Genomic DNA, 18,957 nt, shown 5'->3' with positions numbered 1-18,957 from the left:
TATACATTACAAAAGGATCCCCATGATAACTCTGGTCACCATCTGTCACTATACAAAAGTATTACAATATTATTGATGATATTCCCTATGCTGTATATTATATCCCCATGACTTATGGATTTTATAACTAAAAATCTGTACTTCTTAGTCCTCTTCACCTACTTTGTCCACATTCCCAGCCTCTCCTACTTTGGGAACTAATACTTTGTTTCCTATATCTGTGCATCTGTTTCTGTTTTGTTTTGTTTATCTATTTGTTTTGTTTTATAGATTCAATATATAAATGAAATCATATAGCATTTGTCTTTGTCTGATATATTTCACTTAGAATAATATCTTCTACATTCATCTATGTTGTCAAAATTGCATTCTTTTTTACAGCTAATACTCCAGTTTTTATATATACCACATTTTCCTTAGCCATTCATCCAACCATGGACACTCAGGTTGCTTCCATATCTTGACTATTGTAAATAATACTGCCATGAACATAGGGGTGCATGTATCTCTTCAAACTGGTGTTTTCATGTTTTGGGGATAAATATTCCTAAGTGGAATCATATGTTGGTTCTCTTTTTAATTTTTTTAGGATTTTTTATGGGTTATAATCTAATACAATTTTTAAATTTATTTATTTATTTATTTATTTATTTTAGTGAGGAGGGCCTCAAATTGTTCTGGCTTTGTCCATTAGAAACTTCTTTAGCCTATGTTTTTGACAAGTCTCCATCTATTTTTTTCAACACTTTCATACTATCTGATACCACATAATTTTCAGGTTCATCTTATATTTTCACTCCCTCAGTCCTGCAACCAACTGTTTCTCCAGGGATCCCTTGTTCCTTTTACTGAAGGATAGCATTTAGAAACTGGATCTGGGCACCATGTGTGCTCATTGTTACTGGGATATCATTGCTTTTCACCTATTTTCAGACAGAGGTAAGAAATACAGATATATATGCTAATTCAGTCATACTCAAATACCTGTATTTATGTATCTGTCTACTTGCATATAAATTAAAACCCACAAGTTTTCACTGAGATAATTGAATTTTCAATCCGACAACTAGGGTTCATTTTTAGCTTTCTTCCTTAGGTTTTTAGCTTCAAACTCCAACCTGGCTCTTCTTATCTACCATATGTTTACTTATTTATTTAAATCTAGTATACATATGAATTGTTGCTGAATTTCTCACCCGTACCACTGGGAGAAATATTTTTATCCCCGGATCCCAGCACTTATGCATAGTTCTTTTGGCCTTGCAATGTCCAAAGTTATATAGGTTAGTTCTTTTTCCCCCACCTCTTCCCTCTTGCAAATGAATGTGGTTGCTGTTCATATAATTCATGGAATACAGTTCCCTTGTCAGGGTTTATATTCTATTTTGGGTTCCTCCCCATCCTTGTTGGTTTCCTTTTTTTCTTTTTTGGGTATGTGATACATTACTGTGGGTCTATATGTCAGAACTATACCAAAAAATAGACTCAGAGAAGTGAGATTTCGTCCTGTTCCTGCTACCCCCTTCCTAGTCCCTGCTTCTTGCCACCCCTTTCCATCACTCTTTATAGGGAATCAGTTCTTTTTAGTTTTTGGTTCGTCCTTCCAGCACTTATTCTATACAAAGGAGCACATAAGTGTGTATTTTCTTATATCCCCTGGTAGCGTAATATTATGCTTTGTGTCTTTCACTTAACAGTATATTCTTGAAATCATTCCATATCCATCCGTAAGCATCTTCCTAATGCTTCTATAACAGCAGCACAGGACTTGCATCATGGGGATGTCCTAGAGTTTACTCAACCACTTTCCTATGTATGGATATTTGGGTTGTTTTAATATTTTGTTACTACAAACAGTGCTGCAATGAATGACCTTAGGCATATGTGTTCATTCTTGGTGGCGTATTTTCAAAGTAGATTTCTAAAAGTATGACTGTTGGGTTGAAAGATGTGTGAGTGTGTAGTTTTGTTAGTTATTGCTATATTTCCCTCCAGAAGGGCTGTACCTATATGAATTCCTACTGACAATTTCCCCCTCCCAAGTCTCACTCACAGAATGTTCTATTGTGTTTGAAATTTTTTTTGCAATATGATATACAATGATATTTTCACATTGTCTTAATTTGCAATTCTTTCATTAGGAGTGAGCTTGAACTTTTTTCCCTTGTGTTTGAGGACAATTTTTAATCATTTTTTTTTTTTTTTTAGAATTGTCTGTTCATATCTTTTTGACATTTTTATTGGGTTGTTATAATTTTCCTCTTAATTTTTTTATTATTTTTATTAAGATATAATGTATTATTTGTATTTTCCTCTAAATTTTAAGAGTTATTTATATGTTAGGGGTATTAGCCCTTTGTGATATATATTGTGACCAGTTTCTCCCAGTTGGTTAGTTTTCTTTATACTTTGTTTAGGGTTTTATTTTCATGCAAATTGGTGGGGGCGGGGATCCCAACTGCTGTCAAGTTTACCTATCCTTTCTTAGAGCCTCTAGATTTGGAGTCACAGTTAGAAAGCCTTTCCCTATAATGAGGTTAAAGAGGAATTCATCTTTGTGTTCTCATATGATTTGTTTGGTTTCGTTTTTCAATTAGATTCCTGATTCATTTGGAGTTTATTCTTGTTTCTGGTGCTAGATATGGATCTAATTTTATCTTTTTTTCCAAACAACTCTTTAGTTGACCGAGCACCATTTATTTACAAATGTCCAGCTTTAGGCAGGGATTTTCAATGCTGTCTGTGTTGTATATTAAGTTTCCATTTTTTTTTTTTTGTTCGGTTATGGACTTTCTATTCTATTTTTTTTTTTTTTAAAGATTTTATTTATTTGACAGACAGAGATCACAAGTAGAGAGAGAGGCAGGCAGAGAGAGAGAGGGAAGCAGGCTCCCCGCTGAGAGAGAGCCCGATGCGGGACTCGATCCCAGGACCCTGAGATCATGACCTGAGCCGAAGGCAGTGGCTTAACCCACTGAGCCACTCAGGCGCCCTGGACTTTCTATTCTAATCCACTGATCTATTTGTCTACAAATGCACAGTAACATACTCTTAATTATAGGGACTCTATAACAGTCTGTTTTAGTATCTACTGGGCTAGTTGTCTTCTCATGAATTTCCTTTAGTCATTTTTTCCATGTTATTCCTACATGTTTGTTTTTCCATATGAATTTAAATAGCAAATTATCTAACTGCAAAAATAGCTTGTTTGCATTTTTATTGGGATTGCATTAATTTTGTAAATCAATTGATGTCTCTATATTGAGGCATTTTATTCAAGAACAGGAAATGTCTTTCTCTTTTTCAGATTGACTTCTGTGACCTTTGGGTGTGTTGTACAGTTTTTCCTCATAGAGATTTTATACATTTATTCCTAAGTAGTCTATTTTATTTGATGCTATTTTAAATGGATCTTTCCTTTACCTTTATGTTCTTTAACTATTGTTATATGTGTATATGAAGACTTGATTTTTTGTTAATTTAATATTTTCTTTCTTCACTGAATTATTTTATTGTTTGAGATAATTTTATCATTGATTCCCTGGGGATTTTCAGGTGTACTATCATATTATCTGCAAGTAGAAATGGTATTACTTTTTTTTAAGTTTATATTAAATTCTAGTAATTAACCTATAGTATAGTTTCAGAGGTAGAGTTCAGTTATTCATCAGTCATATAGAACGCCTAATGCTCATTACATCACGTGCCCTCCTTAATGCCCATCATGCGGTTTCTCCATCTCCCCACCCTCTTCCCCTCCAGAGATGGTATTACTTCTTTATTCCTAGTCTCTTGTTAACTTCTTTTGTGTAAGTATTTTGACTAACATTTCTAGCATGATATCAACTAGCAGAAGAGATAGTAGAAATGCATGTAGTAGTTCCCCTTTAAATAAGATAATACCTTAAGAAGTAACCTATTACTTCTCACACATACACACACATTTTAAGAAAGCATCTATGTCTCAATTCTTACCTTGAGGGTTTTTTTTTTTTAATAATGAGTGTTGAATTCTGTCAAAGGTATTTGCAACACCACAATTATGAAGATAATCATAATTTTCCCCTAGATAAAATAATATGATATATAAAGTTAATAGATTTTCTAATATTAAAGCAGTCTTATATTTCTAGAATAAATCCCACTCAGTGATGGTGTATTATTTTCATAGCCCTAATCTCTGGTATTTAGAATGTGATTCTATTTGGAGATAGGGCCTTTAAGGAGAAGATGAAGTTAGAAAAGCTCACAAGGGTGATTGGCCTCTCTTCTGCCACTAGACCCTCTTCTTCTTTCTCTGACCTCACCTGCTGCTCTGTGCTTGCTTAGTTCACTCCAGCCATACTGGCTTCCCTTGCAGTCATTGACTACGCAGGAATCTGCATTGCTCAACACTTCTGTAATTGCCATTCTGTATTCCTGGAAAGATCTTCTCCCAACATTTGCATGGCTTACTCCTTTTCTATCTGCTGTAGTTTCACTGATGGCCCCCCAAGACAACCAGTTTCTAATCCTTGGGACCTGCAAATGTTATCTGATAAGGCCATAGAGTTTTGCAGATGTGATTAAAATCAGGATTTTAATCCTGATAATCAGGAAAGATTATCCTAAATTATCCAAGTGGGCCCTAAATACAACTGTAAATGTACTTACATAAGAGGATGCAGAGGGACAGTAGATGCAGAAAGGGCGGTGTGACCACCAGAGCCAGATACTGTACTTCTGGCTTGGAAGATGGAGGCAGGAGCTCTGAGCCAAGGAATGCATTCTAGAAACTGGAAACGGTTAGGAAACAAATTCTTCCTTAGGGACTCCAGAGTGAGCATGGCCCTGCTAACACCCTGGTTTCTTCCAAATGAAACTGATTTTGGACTTGTGACCATCAGAAATATAACAGAATAAATGTAGGTTGTTTTAAGCCACTTGGTTTGTGATAGTTTGTTACAGCAACAATAGGAAACTAATGTACCGATATTTGCTTAAATGTCACCTTATCATTGAACCATTCTCTGACAATTCGATTTAAAATTGCTACTGCCATCCCTACTCTCTATTCATTTCCCCTGTTTTTCATTTTTTGTGTAGCGCTTTCCATTGTATTAAATAACTGACCTGTTGTTTTTCTCATTTCTGTCTTTCCCCAATGAGTGTATGTTATATGAGGGAAGACTTTGGTCTGTTTGGTTACTGCTTTGTATATGGTACCCAAACAGTGCCTAGGAAATAGCAGTTTCTCATTCAGAAAATTACACTGAACAAATCTGTATCTCTTAGCATAGGGCTTAAGTTCCATCTGAGCCAAAGGCCTGAGTACCAGGAGAGCCAATGTCTCATCTCACCAGTCAGGCCAAAGCAGTACCTTTTCCTACAGCCTTTTTGTTCTATTCAAGGTCTTCAACTGATTGGATGAAGGCCACCCACCTTAGGGAAGGCAATCTATTTTACTCCACCTACTGACTCAAATGTTAATCTCATTAAAGGCACACAGACATACTCAGAATAATGTTTGCCCAAATGTCGGCATCCACTTTTTTTTGTCTTTTGTTTCTTAAAAATTAAAAATTACACATCATTTACAGTGCGGGATATTATGACCACAATCTTCCCAGTCCTGAGAAATTGTAAAGAACTTACTGCTGCCTTATGTGGAATGTAAGCTATGGTTGGTTTAAAATGTGTGTTTCAGAAAACCTTTTATTTATTAGAAATACATTGCTTTAAAAACAGATGCAAAATATAATCAGTATTTTTGTTTGGGTTGATAAAATTTGCTTACATTAAAATGGATAAAATAAAATGTCAGTGAAAACCTTTTAAAAAATGTTGACATATAAGATTAACCATCACAAATCCATCCTTTTTCAAGTTGGTACCCATACTTAAACCATGCTTAATCTTCAAATACAGACAATGACAAGGTCATAAATCTGACTAACATGATAACAACTCTTCTATGAACTACATCTGCTTTACTCAGTCTACTGATTCAAATGTTAATCTCATTCCAGAACACTCTCACAGACACACCAGAATTATGTTTGACTTACTGTCTGGGCATCCAGTGACCTTGGCAAGTTGACACATAAAATTAATCATCACAGGAGTATATAATAAACCCCTTTGGACGAGTTGAACCAGGATGGAGGCTGGTGACTAAAGGGAACATGCTCAAAACTAAAGGTTTCCACTTTTCCTTCTTTAAGCATTTTCTTGAGACTCTGTAAAGAAAGATTAGCTCAAGATGGGAGGGAGGGGGTTAGGGTAAATTCTTTAGGGGCAAAAGCAAAAGATGCAAAATAAATCTTTGTGTCTCCATTTCTTTCTTTCTTTCTTTTTTTTTTTTTTTTTTTAATGAGAATGTGATGAGAGAAGTACAAAATTTCCATAGCAGGGACAGCCCCAGCATGCAAGCTCTATTTTGAAATAGCAGAGAGAGGAAATATTGCATTATTTTAAGGACTGGTACAGAACTCCTTCTAGGGAGAGAATAGTCATATTTGGTCATAAATAGAAGGATGAGGCCCTTTGGGCATGAGCAGATGTTTTGCAATAAAACAGAGGGCTAGCTAAATGGTTCTACAGCAAAAATTATCTAAAACCTCTTATTGGGAACCATGGGTGAGTGAGTTTGGTTTGGGGAGAAAAGGAGCAGCAACATGGCACAAAGCAAAAATCCTGGTAGAAAAAATGGTTGCCACAAATTCCCTGGGTAAGTTCAAGGATTTTTAAGGCCAGAGGCGTCTAATAGTTAATGTTAAGTTGTTTGTCCTGCTGCACAGCTAAGTAAATCTACCTCTCCCACTCTTGTCTCCAAATTCTCAAATAAAATCTAAAATATTTGTCATCTTGGGTTGGAGGAAATTGGCAAGATAAAAGTATCCATGTGTGACTCGGTAGGGCTGTGGAATATAGAACAAAGGATTGTACACATAGTAGACACAATTTGGAATTAAGATTGACAAGCAAGCTGAACTGATACAGAGAAATGTAGCTTGCCTTCCACATCTCTATCCAGATAATCATAGGAAATTTGAGGAATTCAAGCCAGTGTCATGCAAATATTAAGGATGGGACCACCACAGCCAGCTGGCCCCATTAAGCATTGCCAGATGTTTAGATTACAAGTCTAACAAGAAACACTCTTATTGCACTTATTTATTTGGCTTTCAAAAAAAATCGTTGGCCTATATAGGAAGCCACACCTGGGGTGAAAGTCAAAAGGAATATGAAATCTTGCATTGGATATTTTGGTCCACATTTGTCCTTTGGTTCTTTCCTCTTAAAAACTAAGCTCTGGCACGTTTGTTCTGTCCCTTTCTGTAGCTCTGTGTACAGGCTGTTGCTTTTGTGTTCATGCTCAGTGGTATGTTCTCTTAAACTTCTATCAGTCAGAGCCTTCCTTTCAAAACAGAGCTGACGTGGAAAAGACCTGGAAGTCCACGCTGGAGTCTCACTTTAAGAAGTGCTTGCGAGGGGCACCTGGGTGGCTCAGTGGGTTAAGCCTCTGCCTTTGGCTCAGGTCAGGATCCCAGGGTCCTGGGATCGAGCCCCACGTCGGGCTCTCTGCTCAGCAGGGATCCTGCTTCCCCCTTTCTCTCTGCCTGTCTCTCTATCTACTTGTGATCTCTCTCTCTGTCAAATAAATAAAATCTTTAAAAAAAAAAAAAAAAAAAGAAGTGCTTGCGAATCACACAATCAGGGCAAACCCTGCTACTCATCAAAATAGGCTCAAGGGATATTTGCCGGGCAGCATGACAGAGAGCAGCAATAAAATTAAATAAGTGCCTGTGGGAAGTTACAGATGAAAAAATATTTCTTTACTTGTACAACGACAGATCAGTGGTAAAGCACACTAGGGTCTGAAAGGCCCTTTTGGAGATGAGCTGTCAGAGTGGTCATTTACATACATCTGCAGGCTGTCAGGGTTCCTAGTGTCCTAATAGCTCCTCTACTATGGCTGCCAGGGGCTGTCAGTCACGTCTCCCAAAATAAGCTAAGGGTTGGGTATCTCTTCATTGTTTCAAATTGGAGGCTAAATGTTTCAGGCAGTGGACACCTGAAAATGGGACTAAGTGTTATGCCTGGGATTTGGAACACAGTCGGGTCTTGGCTCTTAGAGTCTCATTGGTTCATTCATTGAGCCAACAGATTCTTACTGAGTTCATCATAGGCGCACACTTCTGCGTGATACATACAGAACTTAGGTACATATTCTTCCATAAATGAACTTCCCATTTAATGCCCCCCCCCTTTTTAAAGCTTTTATTTACTTATTTGACAGACAGAGATCACAAGTGAGCAAAGAGGCAGGCAGAGAGAGAGAGAGAAGAGGAAGCAGGCTCCCCGCTTGGCAGAGTGCCAATGCGGGGCTCAATCCTAGGACCCCGGGATCATGACCTGAGCCGAAGGCAGAGGCTTTAACCCACTGAGCCACCCAGGCTCCCCGGAACTTCCCATTTAAAATGGAAGAAACAGCATGTACACATACAGCCAAAAGGATCACAGGTCAGGTGTGTTAAATGTTGGGGGAGTGTCTTTAGGTCTATTACTTTAACTATAGTTCTTATTTTGTCCTTCAGGGACTGCCATGGATAAAGCACTATAGAAAAGAAGTCTATGCTTCCAGCCCCCAATTCTTCACCTCTTACTCATTCCTCAACTCTCTGGATCCTGACCTTCACCCTCAGCAACCCATAAGAAGTGTTCTTTGCAAACATCACCAATGACCTAATGCTAAGAACTGCGACAGGTCTTTAGTCTTCAAGCAACTCAATGTTCATATCTTCACTTCCTCCTTTATTTTCTGTAGGGTACTTACAAGATGGACCAACACTTCCACCAGGAAACTGATTTCACCCTCAACTTCCAAGATGGGGCTGTCCTGCGTTTTCCTCTGGCTTGCCAACTCTTCTTTTCTAAATCTCAGCACTGGCTCCTCTTCCTCAGCCACTGCCAGCGGTAGAAGCTCCTTCCCAGTTCTCATCCTGGCAGATTTTCCTCCTTCATACTTTCCTACTCCCTTTTCTTTGAAAAACCTCACACATGAACACAGCTTCTTCTATCAGCTTTATGCTGTGGACTTCCAGATTTCTATCTTTAGTTGTAACATTTTGGTGTGCTCTCTATTTCTAAATTCCCAGTGAGAAAATCCTCCTGGATATTTCTCAGGCACCCCAAACTCCTAGTTTTCAAGTGAAACTCGTTAAATTCTTCCTATCTGTACTCCCCACCTGCCCCCATCTGCCCCCATCCTGTCTTCTTTATCTCCAAATGGTTCTACCATAATGATCACAATGATCAAGCCAGAAACCTAGTGGTCACCCTTTCTTCCAACTGCTTGACACCAGATTCTTTTTTAATTAATTAATTAAATTATTATGTTCCGTTAGCCAACATCACTACTTTTTGATGTAGTGTTCAACAATTCATTACTTATATATAGCACCCAGTGCTCATCACAGCACATGCCCTCTAATGCCCATCAACCAGTTACCCCTTCCCCCCGCCCCCTCCCCTCTGCAACCCTTACTTTGTTTCCCAGAGTCACTTACCAGATTCTTAATATCATCTGAACCTGCCATAACTTCATTTCCAGAGTTCATCATGGCCCTCAGTACATTTTATTTACACTATTGAGATAACACCAAGTGAGTCTTTTCATTTTTTAATTTAATTTAATTTAATTTATTTATTTGACAGAGAGAGATCACAAGTAGACAGAGAGGCAGGCAGAGAGAGAAGGGGAAGCTGACTCCCCGCCGAGCAGAGAGCGCAATGTGGGGCTCGATCCCAGGACCCTGAGATCATGACCCGAGCCGAAGGCAGAGGCTCAACCCACTGAACCACCCAGGCACCCCAAGTCTTTTCATTTTTTAACCTCTCTTCTAACCTGCCCTTCACACTGGTAACAGAATTATCTGAGAGGAATTTCAGAGTTGAAGATAAGGGTGGCTGTCTCTGTCCCTATGGCCTAGTGTTTCTTCCTAAAACAATAGAGATCAACAAAGAGGGAAGAATAAAACTATACCAAAACAACACCTTCAAAATAATTTACAGAGAATATTAAACTTCGTATAAATTCAAAGACAGAAAGCCGAAACAGGAAAATCCAGCTTGGAGTCTCTAACACTGTCGTCCAGCCTCCTCCTACCCCCAGGCCTTGTGGTAAGCAAAGGAGGCCACGAGCCATTATGGAAGGAGGAGATAAGATGGGAGCTAGCGTGAGGCCACAGTTGATTCAAACCACTGTCAGAAATATCAAGCCTCCTAGGAGGTGTGAAAATACTAAATACATACTGAATAGATCAGAGCATGGGTCACAGGAGGGAGTTTGAGTGTTCATGAGATTTAAAGGGCCACTTTTTGAAAGCGTTAACTTCTGGGGAGAAAACAAATGCCAAAGGAAAGATAGAAATGCCACTTGGTGATTAAGCAATGTCTTAGTTTGTTCAGGTTGCTGTGACAAAAATCCCATAAACTGAATGGCTTATAAACAACAAACATTTAATTTTCACAGTTCTGGAGGCTGGAAGTCTGAGATCAGGGTGCCACCATGGTTGGGTGAGGATCCTTTTCTAGGATACAGATTTCTTGTTTTATACTCATAGGAGGGAAGGGGTAACTCCTCTCTCTGGGGTCTCTTTTATAAGGGCACTAATCCCATTCATGAGAGCTCCACCCTTATGACCTAATCACCTCCCAGAGGCCCCACCTCTTAATTCCATCACTTTGAGGTTTAAGATTTTAACATGTATTTTGTGGGGGGACACATTCAGTCTGTAGCAACATCTGTGAATTGCCCTCACCCTAAATAGCAACCTTTTTTATCAGATTTTCAGAAACAACCATCAGCCAAAACAGTTTAAGAACCCTTGCTTTTGACAGAGGTAGGGAAAGTCTGTTAAGATATGTCAGTGCCTTGGGGAAAAGGATTATCAGAACAACACCATATGTGCTTTGGAAGAAAGTGAATGAGAGGGAGCATTTATTTCAGATGGTCAGGCAGAGGATAAACATATCCCACTAATTAGACTAAAGTTTTATCATGCAGACTGATACTGTATAGATTACCAGATAAAGTCTGGACTTTTCTGTTGAGAAAATGATGAACAATGAGGAAATGATTTCAAGCTACAAGGAAAAAGTTAAACTGAAAGCTGATCTATTTCTGGGTCAGACGAAATGATGGAAGGCAGAGAGTAGGTATTGTATTTCATCATACAGAAAACGCAGAACAGTCTCAGCTCTGGGACTGTAGCCACAAAGACAGACTTTGGACAATTTGTGGTATTCAACCAGGGAATGAAATTCACCCAAAAGATGAATCAAACAATCCATATTTGTTTTGTAGCTTTGTTTATTTGTTTGGCTTCATGGGGAAAGTTCTCATTGACCTAATAGTATAATAAAATAATTATTATTTAATAAAATAATTATTTGATAACAATATTTTGTAGATACCAGAGGCTTAGCTGTAGAATTTTGATATCATCTTTCATTATTATCATTATTATCAGAGCTAATATTTATCTGTTCCATGTTTCTTATTGTACCATATTAATATTGTACCATATTCAATCTATATCATAAGTCCTTCTGTGACATATGCTGTTATTACATCAGTTTGAGAGAAAGGGAAACTGAGGCTGAGAACAAGTAATTTGCTTCTCATATGGTAGCACACACTGAGGTCTGTGTGATGCTGAAACCCATTCTGCTGTGTTTCTAGCAGTTTATTTCCATTTTACTTTTGAGAGAGCATTGAACGAGAGAATTAGCATTAAGAGAACTTGGCACCAGCTCCTGCCTGGAAACAGTGATTCATGATGATGTATCCTCTAAAAAAGGATAAAAAACATTGATTATGATTTGCATCAAACCTCAAAAACATTGCAAAGTAGCACAACAGAACAGTCCCAGAGGAGAATGCAAAGGGAGGGGGAAAAGGACTTGGAGACTTGGAGAAAAGGGGAAAAAAGGGAAGGGTGGAGAAAATAGACAGAGGAGACTCAGTGGGCGGAGTCTAAAGACGTCTGAGGAAGAACAGGAACATGCCGCTTCCCCTCCGTTCTCCACCCACACAAGCACTTGTGCTGAACTGTGTGAAAATCTGTGAAGTATTGAGGAAAAGCCCACATTCTATTATCATCTCTTCTGAGTTATTATTGAGAAATATTCTAGAAATCAAGGAAACCATTTCCTTTCCTATATATGTAGTTTTCTGCAGTTTCCTAGCTTTCAGATCTTTTATTTAATAAATTTTTGTTGATTTATGAACTCTCCAAAGCATAATTTTTTTTCAACATAATTTTTAACTCTTGGCTTAAACTATTTTTTCTCTGTATTCTATGACTTCTTAAAATCATTTCCTTTAAAATACAATAAATACAAATAGACTAAGGGCATTTACATATTTCAGAATAATAGATAATTTCCTTTTTAAGGAGTTTTAAATAGTAGAATTTAATATACCTGGCAATTGGCTGGCAATAATAATGGTAGCTTCGGAGTGTGACAATGTATCAGGCACTGTGCTCAGGGTTTAATGTGTATTAACTCATTTAATCTGCACGCAGTCCTTTGGGGAACATGGTGGTGGAGAGGACTGCTTGCCTACCAGTCTAATTCCCCTGTTTTCCTTTGTACCCAAATTTTATCTACATGACAAACACTAGCTAAAGGACTCCATTTCCAAGCCCACCTTGCAGCTTCATGCACCTACATGATTGAGTACCAACCTATAGCACGTGCACAGATTTGCCTTGTGGAAGGAAATTCAGGGAGGTCTTTCTTTTTGAGCTCACCCTCTTCCCCCACTTTCTCTTTTTAACTCTCTGGAATGCAGACATGATTCCTAATGACTCAGCGGCTATCGTGGTCCAGGGTAGCTTGAGGACGGAAGCCTGTGCTGAGCAAGATAGAGGATCCTAGGTTCTGGATAACTTTCTGGAGCCTTATACCAGTTGTAAATTGCTTATATCTGTAATTCGTTTATGAGAGTGATGTAACCATCTGTGTTTAAGTCACTGCTCTTTTGATTTTTCTATTACATGCTATACCACAGAATTCTTAACTGATATGCAGGCATTGTTACCTTCATTTTAGGGATGAAGAATCTTACAACATGACCATGTTAGGTAACTATTATAGTATTGGATCCAAGTTGGGGTCTGTCTGACTCTAGAACCCAATGATTTACTACTAATTATTACTGATAGAGTAATTTTATTGTAAATATCCATATACTGTAGTGATCAACAGAATACTTTTCAAACCGTAATAGTACTTTATACTATATACTATGGGTAGAGACCAGAACTAGTCAAGCCAAGGTCATGAATACCTCACCAAGGAAGTTGGTTTTATGTTAATAGCCACAGAGTGTTCCTGCCTTTGGCTATTCCTCAGCTCCTGCCACACGCTGCGTAGCAATCCTAGAGTGAGCTGGATTAGGGTATGCACAGCGGCTCACCACCAGTGAGAAACCACAGAGTACTGCCCGTGACACCCTGCATCTCTGTGCGTGCACGTGAAAAGATGTGTATTCTAGACACGTCAATCAGCTCATCTGCTGTAATCTACTTTTCTTTCTTGGATACCCTTGACTATAAACACAGCCATTTAATTCAGGACCCTCCCTGCCCTCATCCCCTTCTAGACATTAGTTGGACTAGTGGCATCGCCTAATATTAGCCAAATCCTTCATAGATCAGGCTAAGTTAATTAGATTGTCCATCAAACAAGAGAGACCATAGTCTAATGCATGCATGATTTCCAGATTTCCAGATTTGCAATCATCTATATTTTGGATCTGTGCAAAACTTATAAATTGCCAAAAAAAACTGCATAGGCAGAAGAATGAAGTGGACATATCAATTTGAGACAACACACAATTGTAATAAAAAGTTCACAGCACAACCTGCCTGATTACCTTCTGTTTATTCTTATGATGTCAATCTCAACTTCATTTTATTTATTTATTTTTAAAGATTTTATTTATTTATTTGACAGAGATCACAAGTAGGCAGAGAGGCAGGCAGAGAGAGAGGAGGAAGCAGGCTCCCCGCTGAGCAGAGAGCCCGATTCGAGGCTTCATCCCACAGGACCCTGGGATCATGACCTGAGCCAAAGGCAGAGGCTTAACCCACTGAGCCACCCAGGTGCCCCCATAATTAGTTTTTGATGTAGTGTTCAATGATTCATTAGTTGTATGTAATATCTAGTGCTCAGCTTCATTTCTAAGAAGACTTTACTATACTCTCAATCTTATCTGAGCTCTGCATATCTACTATTTCTACTCCGTACAGTTTTTCTATTTTTGTAAAGTATTTTAAATAATTGGCTAATGTCCAATTTCTCATTTCTGTTGCTTAGACTGTGCCTGGCACATAGAGGTTATTCAATATATATGTGTTGTAGACACTATGACCGAAGAGAAAGAGACAGTCCTCTTATCCTGTGACTTTCTTGTCATGATCTCAGTTAGATATAATGGTACTTTGGTTTCTATTTCTGAGCATCCAATAAATCACAATGTTTATGGTTATAATTAATAACCTCACTTTTTCTTTGTTTTGGCTTAAGGTATATCTGTTTCTTGAAAACAAAGGGAACATAACTAGAGAAAATGTGTATAAAGTAAATAGATGGTTAGGTAAACAAGAAGGAAAAGGCCAAAGATTTAGGAAATTAGAAGTTGTATTATGTGAAATAATAGAGATGTTTAGTTCATTCACTGCTACCTGGTTAAAATGAGTGTAATTATGATTTCTATGATGGCATCATATCAAACTTCTATTTTGACCAGCAGTTAAAGAATATCCTTTCATACTACAGTATTTTTAATAAATGGTGATATTCTAACTGAAGAATGGTATAGATTTCCTTCATTGATTTTTTTTTTTTTTTACCCCAAAGAGGGAGAAATATAAGAATTAGCAATGCCAGAAATAAGTGGAGAAATCTTATGGGAAATGATGTTTATTAGGAAGCTCATGTGGGAGACTGACATGCCCATGAGAACCTTCTGACTGAAGAAAATAATGGTTTAAAAGCCTTCTGTGCAACCTATCCACTCAAATGCAAATTTCCATTATATTTTATAAATTCATTTAGATACAAATTGTAAATAATAAGAAGTCATAAACAAATCAGGGTGGCAGACAGGGAATAAACAGGTTTATGTCTAGTCCTTTGGAAGTAGAGGTTGACTAGAACAATTTAAGCTAAGAGATGCCACACCGTTGCTTTTCTTGAAATCGTGCTTCTTAGGTAACAGATGGCACCAAATCAATAGCTGATTAGAGAACAGCACTTGGCATTCTATCTGGTGGGTGGGAGGAAAAGGGTGTTTAAATTTTAAGGAAAAAACATAACTCCTAAGCAAGATTGGCATACAAAGCCTGAGAAGAATGCTAAGGGAAAGAATCACTTTCTTTCCACTTAATGTCCAGAAAGGCAGTGATCAGAAATCTTTTTGTCACAGCTCAAGTCAAAATGATAATTTCATATGGGCTTATTTCCTTAGAACTTCTTGTTTAATTTCAAACTATTGGTACTACTAGGGACACATTTCCTCCTTCCCTAGGTAAACCTATATGACCATTTCTAAAGAAACATAATCACATAAATGTGATTTTGTGTATGGGAAAAAAAATCAAGGGCTAGGGAGATAATTGGTGCTCAAGCCCATCAAGGGACCTTATTGTCATTTTACTGCCATCTTGTTATACTGAGTTATATATCATCAGGGAAAAATTTCCAAGGATCTCTCCTCTGTCTTCCTCTTCTCATCTCAAGTTATTCATCCTGACTTTGTGTAGAACTTGTCTCTCAGGTGTGTTGTGCTAATGGCACTTCTATATTTTGTCATTGCCAAATATTAAGTATAGAAGAAAACATTCAGAAATAGTGGTCGATGGCCTGTGGATTTGTGTGTGTGTGTGTGTATGAGAGAGAGACAGAGACAGAGAGACAGAGAAAGATTCAATTACTGACCAGGATTGAAGTTAGTTGATACTAAGACTAAAATTCAGCAAAACCCAGGAGTTTATTATATAAGACCTTGAGTTGATGAAGGTATACCTGGTGAATTAGCACAGACTTTATAAAGAAAACATTCATTACCTCTGAAAAAAGGCAAAATCAGGTTTCCAGTCTAAGGAATGTGGCAGCCAGCCAGCCATCTGTCTGTAATGTAGAAATGAGATATTCATCTTGAACCGAGATCAGGGAGAACAAATGGACAAGAAACATGAGTGTGTATTTGTCATTACTGCTATTCTTTTTCCCTCAGAAAAGCTTTTGCAGCAAATTTCTAAAGCTGTTAATCCTACTGGCAGAAGACCAGAATGGGTAAAGTTCAGCACGAGTTACTGGAGCCAGTAGTCCAAATGGGCACCTAGGGCCAGCCCCTCTGAAGATCTGCAGCTTTCATTGGGGACCAAAAATAAAGTTTGTCATTTTGGGGTTGAAATTGCCCTGCTCGTAGGTCTTCTATTAATGACCTCAGTTATGACCTCAGTTATGAGATCTGAGCCCTGTAGTTAGGAGGGGTGAGTAGAAACTCCCTAAAATTACCTGGAGTTGCATCTTAATGTGGGATAGCTTCTAAAGGTGAATTTAAAGTGAAATTCTCATACATTCAAATTCAGGCTAAAGTCATTTTGGATTTTTGTGTCAATTTAGACTATGTTATCCTGCAGTAATAAAATGGCCCCCAGTTTTAGAAGTTTAAACACAAAGATCCATTTCTTTTTCATGTTAGATGTTGGCTAGATTTACTTGCCGGTTGATTCCAAAAGTTTTCTTCATTCTGAGATCCAGACTGTAGGAACAGTCAGTCCTTTTCTGGTACATACTATATTTGTGGTAGGGGAGAAAAGAGCCAAGGGGAAACCATTTGATGGCTCTTCAAGTTCAGGTATAAAAAGTTTCACCTCTGCTTATGTCCCACTGTCCAAGGCGAGTGACAAGGCTGAGGCTGAAAATGATGACAGTGGGAAGTGTATTGCTTTCACCGGGAAAGACATTTCAAGTCACGTGCCCTGAGTAGGGGTGTATGATGCTATTACTGGGAGTTGCAGAGAACAGAGAATAAAAATAAAATCTTCAGCACAAATGGGATCAACAACACAATCTAGCACAACGTCCCTTTAGAAGGTGTCACATTGGCAATATGTGATATCTTAGTATGGAACGATGCAAGCTGCCTTAGTTCTTCCATATGCATACCTGATGAAGTACTTCTGTTTGGGGGGGCGGGTGGAGCGTGAGCCTTAACACAAGAGTCACTTTCACCACTGGGAGAAGTGCATGTTTTGGGGAGGCAATCAGGAACTAACTAAATTTACAGGAGATCACCTTTCCCACTTTATGCTGACCCCAGGGATAACCTCCATTGACTGGGATGGCAGCAGACAACTTCCACACTGTTGAATTTGTGATTGCTTTCTTCTCTCCCTCTTGGTGTCAATCACATATATTTGACTTTGCAAAAGTTACATGTTTGCATGATGAAACCCCTGCAGTTGAGAGACTAGGCAATTGTGTCTCCATATGTGTGTCAACTGTAACATTTATTAACCCTTCCTGTTTGACCTAGACCTGGAGAGCACAGGAAGGCGTTTGCTGCACCTAGTGGCTCAGTCCACACTTGTGCAATGATAGCTTCTGTTCTGTAGTACAGCACAGTGTTTAAAATTACCCACTCCATGGGCACCTGGGGGCCTCAGCTGCTCTGTGACTCTTGGTTTCTGCTCAGGTTGCGAACTCAGGTTTCTGGAGTGGAGTCCCACTCTTAGCGGGGAGTCTGCTCCTCTCCCTCTGTCCCCACTCCTCACTCTCATGCTCTTTCTATCTCTCTGTCTCTCTCAAATAAATAAGTAAATCTTAAAAATAAATAAATAAATAAAAATAAAATCATCAACCCTAGAGCCAGTTTGCCTAGTTTCGGTTCTGAATTTACTACTTACTGTGTGTTTCTTAAACATTTTATGCCTCACTTTTCTCACCTGCGAAATGGAGAAAATAGTTCTTATTATATCACACTAAGGATGAGGTGAATACATATGTATTAGTGCTTAGGACATATTAAAAACTCAATGAATATCCGACGTTATTACAATGCCGATATAGTGGCTCTATGTTCAAGCATCTAGAATGGTACTTGGCATGTAGCAAGTATTCAATAAATATTTTCCAAATAAATGCATAAACCCCATTCTTGGTTCAGGTTACTGCTTCTCTTACCTTAACATTTCTTAAGCCAGAAATACGGGACTCATCTTTGAGAGCTCCTTTTTCCTTATTCTTTAATTTCATCTCTTTTCCTCTATAAATAAGCATTTTATCTATCTCCCCTCCCACCCAGTTGGTGCAGACTGCCTTCATTTTCCTGGACTAAGGAAATCTCCTTCATGGCCCCTCTGCCTCCTCCCCTCTTACTCAACAATCAATTCTCCACACAGCACAGAGAGAGGTCTTCTGAAAGAGGTGAATACTGTCATGACATCTTCTTGCTTGAAACCCTCAGGAATCCCCCATCACTCTTAGAGTAGGTGGGAGCTCCGTCATGTCAGTAACCACACCTTCTTGGTCTGGACCCTCCCAGCCTCGTGTCAGGCTTTCCTTTGCCCTTACTTTCTCCACCTTCATCACAGCAACTGTTACTCTGTTTCTCAAGCTCTCTCTACTTCTTTCATCATGGTTTTCACACCCAGCGTTCTCTATGGCTGGATCATGGTTTTTCTTATCCTTTCCGTTTGCCCCTCCCTTAGCTGATTTGTATTAACTTGGAAGAACACAGGTTAAAAGCGCCTCAGAAAAACCTTCCCTCCTTGCCAGGGAAGATGCCCCTGTTTAACTCCACCGGATACTTCTTACAATTCTCTTCTCTAGTGCTTATGCAAGAAAAATGCATATAAATAATTTTTGAAACTGACTGAATATAGGAGTGTA

The sequence above is a fragment of the Enhydra lutris genome, unplaced genomic scaffold (genome assembly GCF_002288905.1).
Source record: "Enhydra lutris kenyoni isolate GAN:26980312 unplaced genomic scaffold, ASM228890v2 scaffoldscaffold7, whole genome shotgun sequence".
Classification (NCBI taxonomy): Eukaryota; Metazoa; Chordata; class Mammalia; order Carnivora; family Mustelidae; genus Enhydra; species Enhydra lutris.
Note: the sequence above shows the minus strand (reverse complement) of the source record.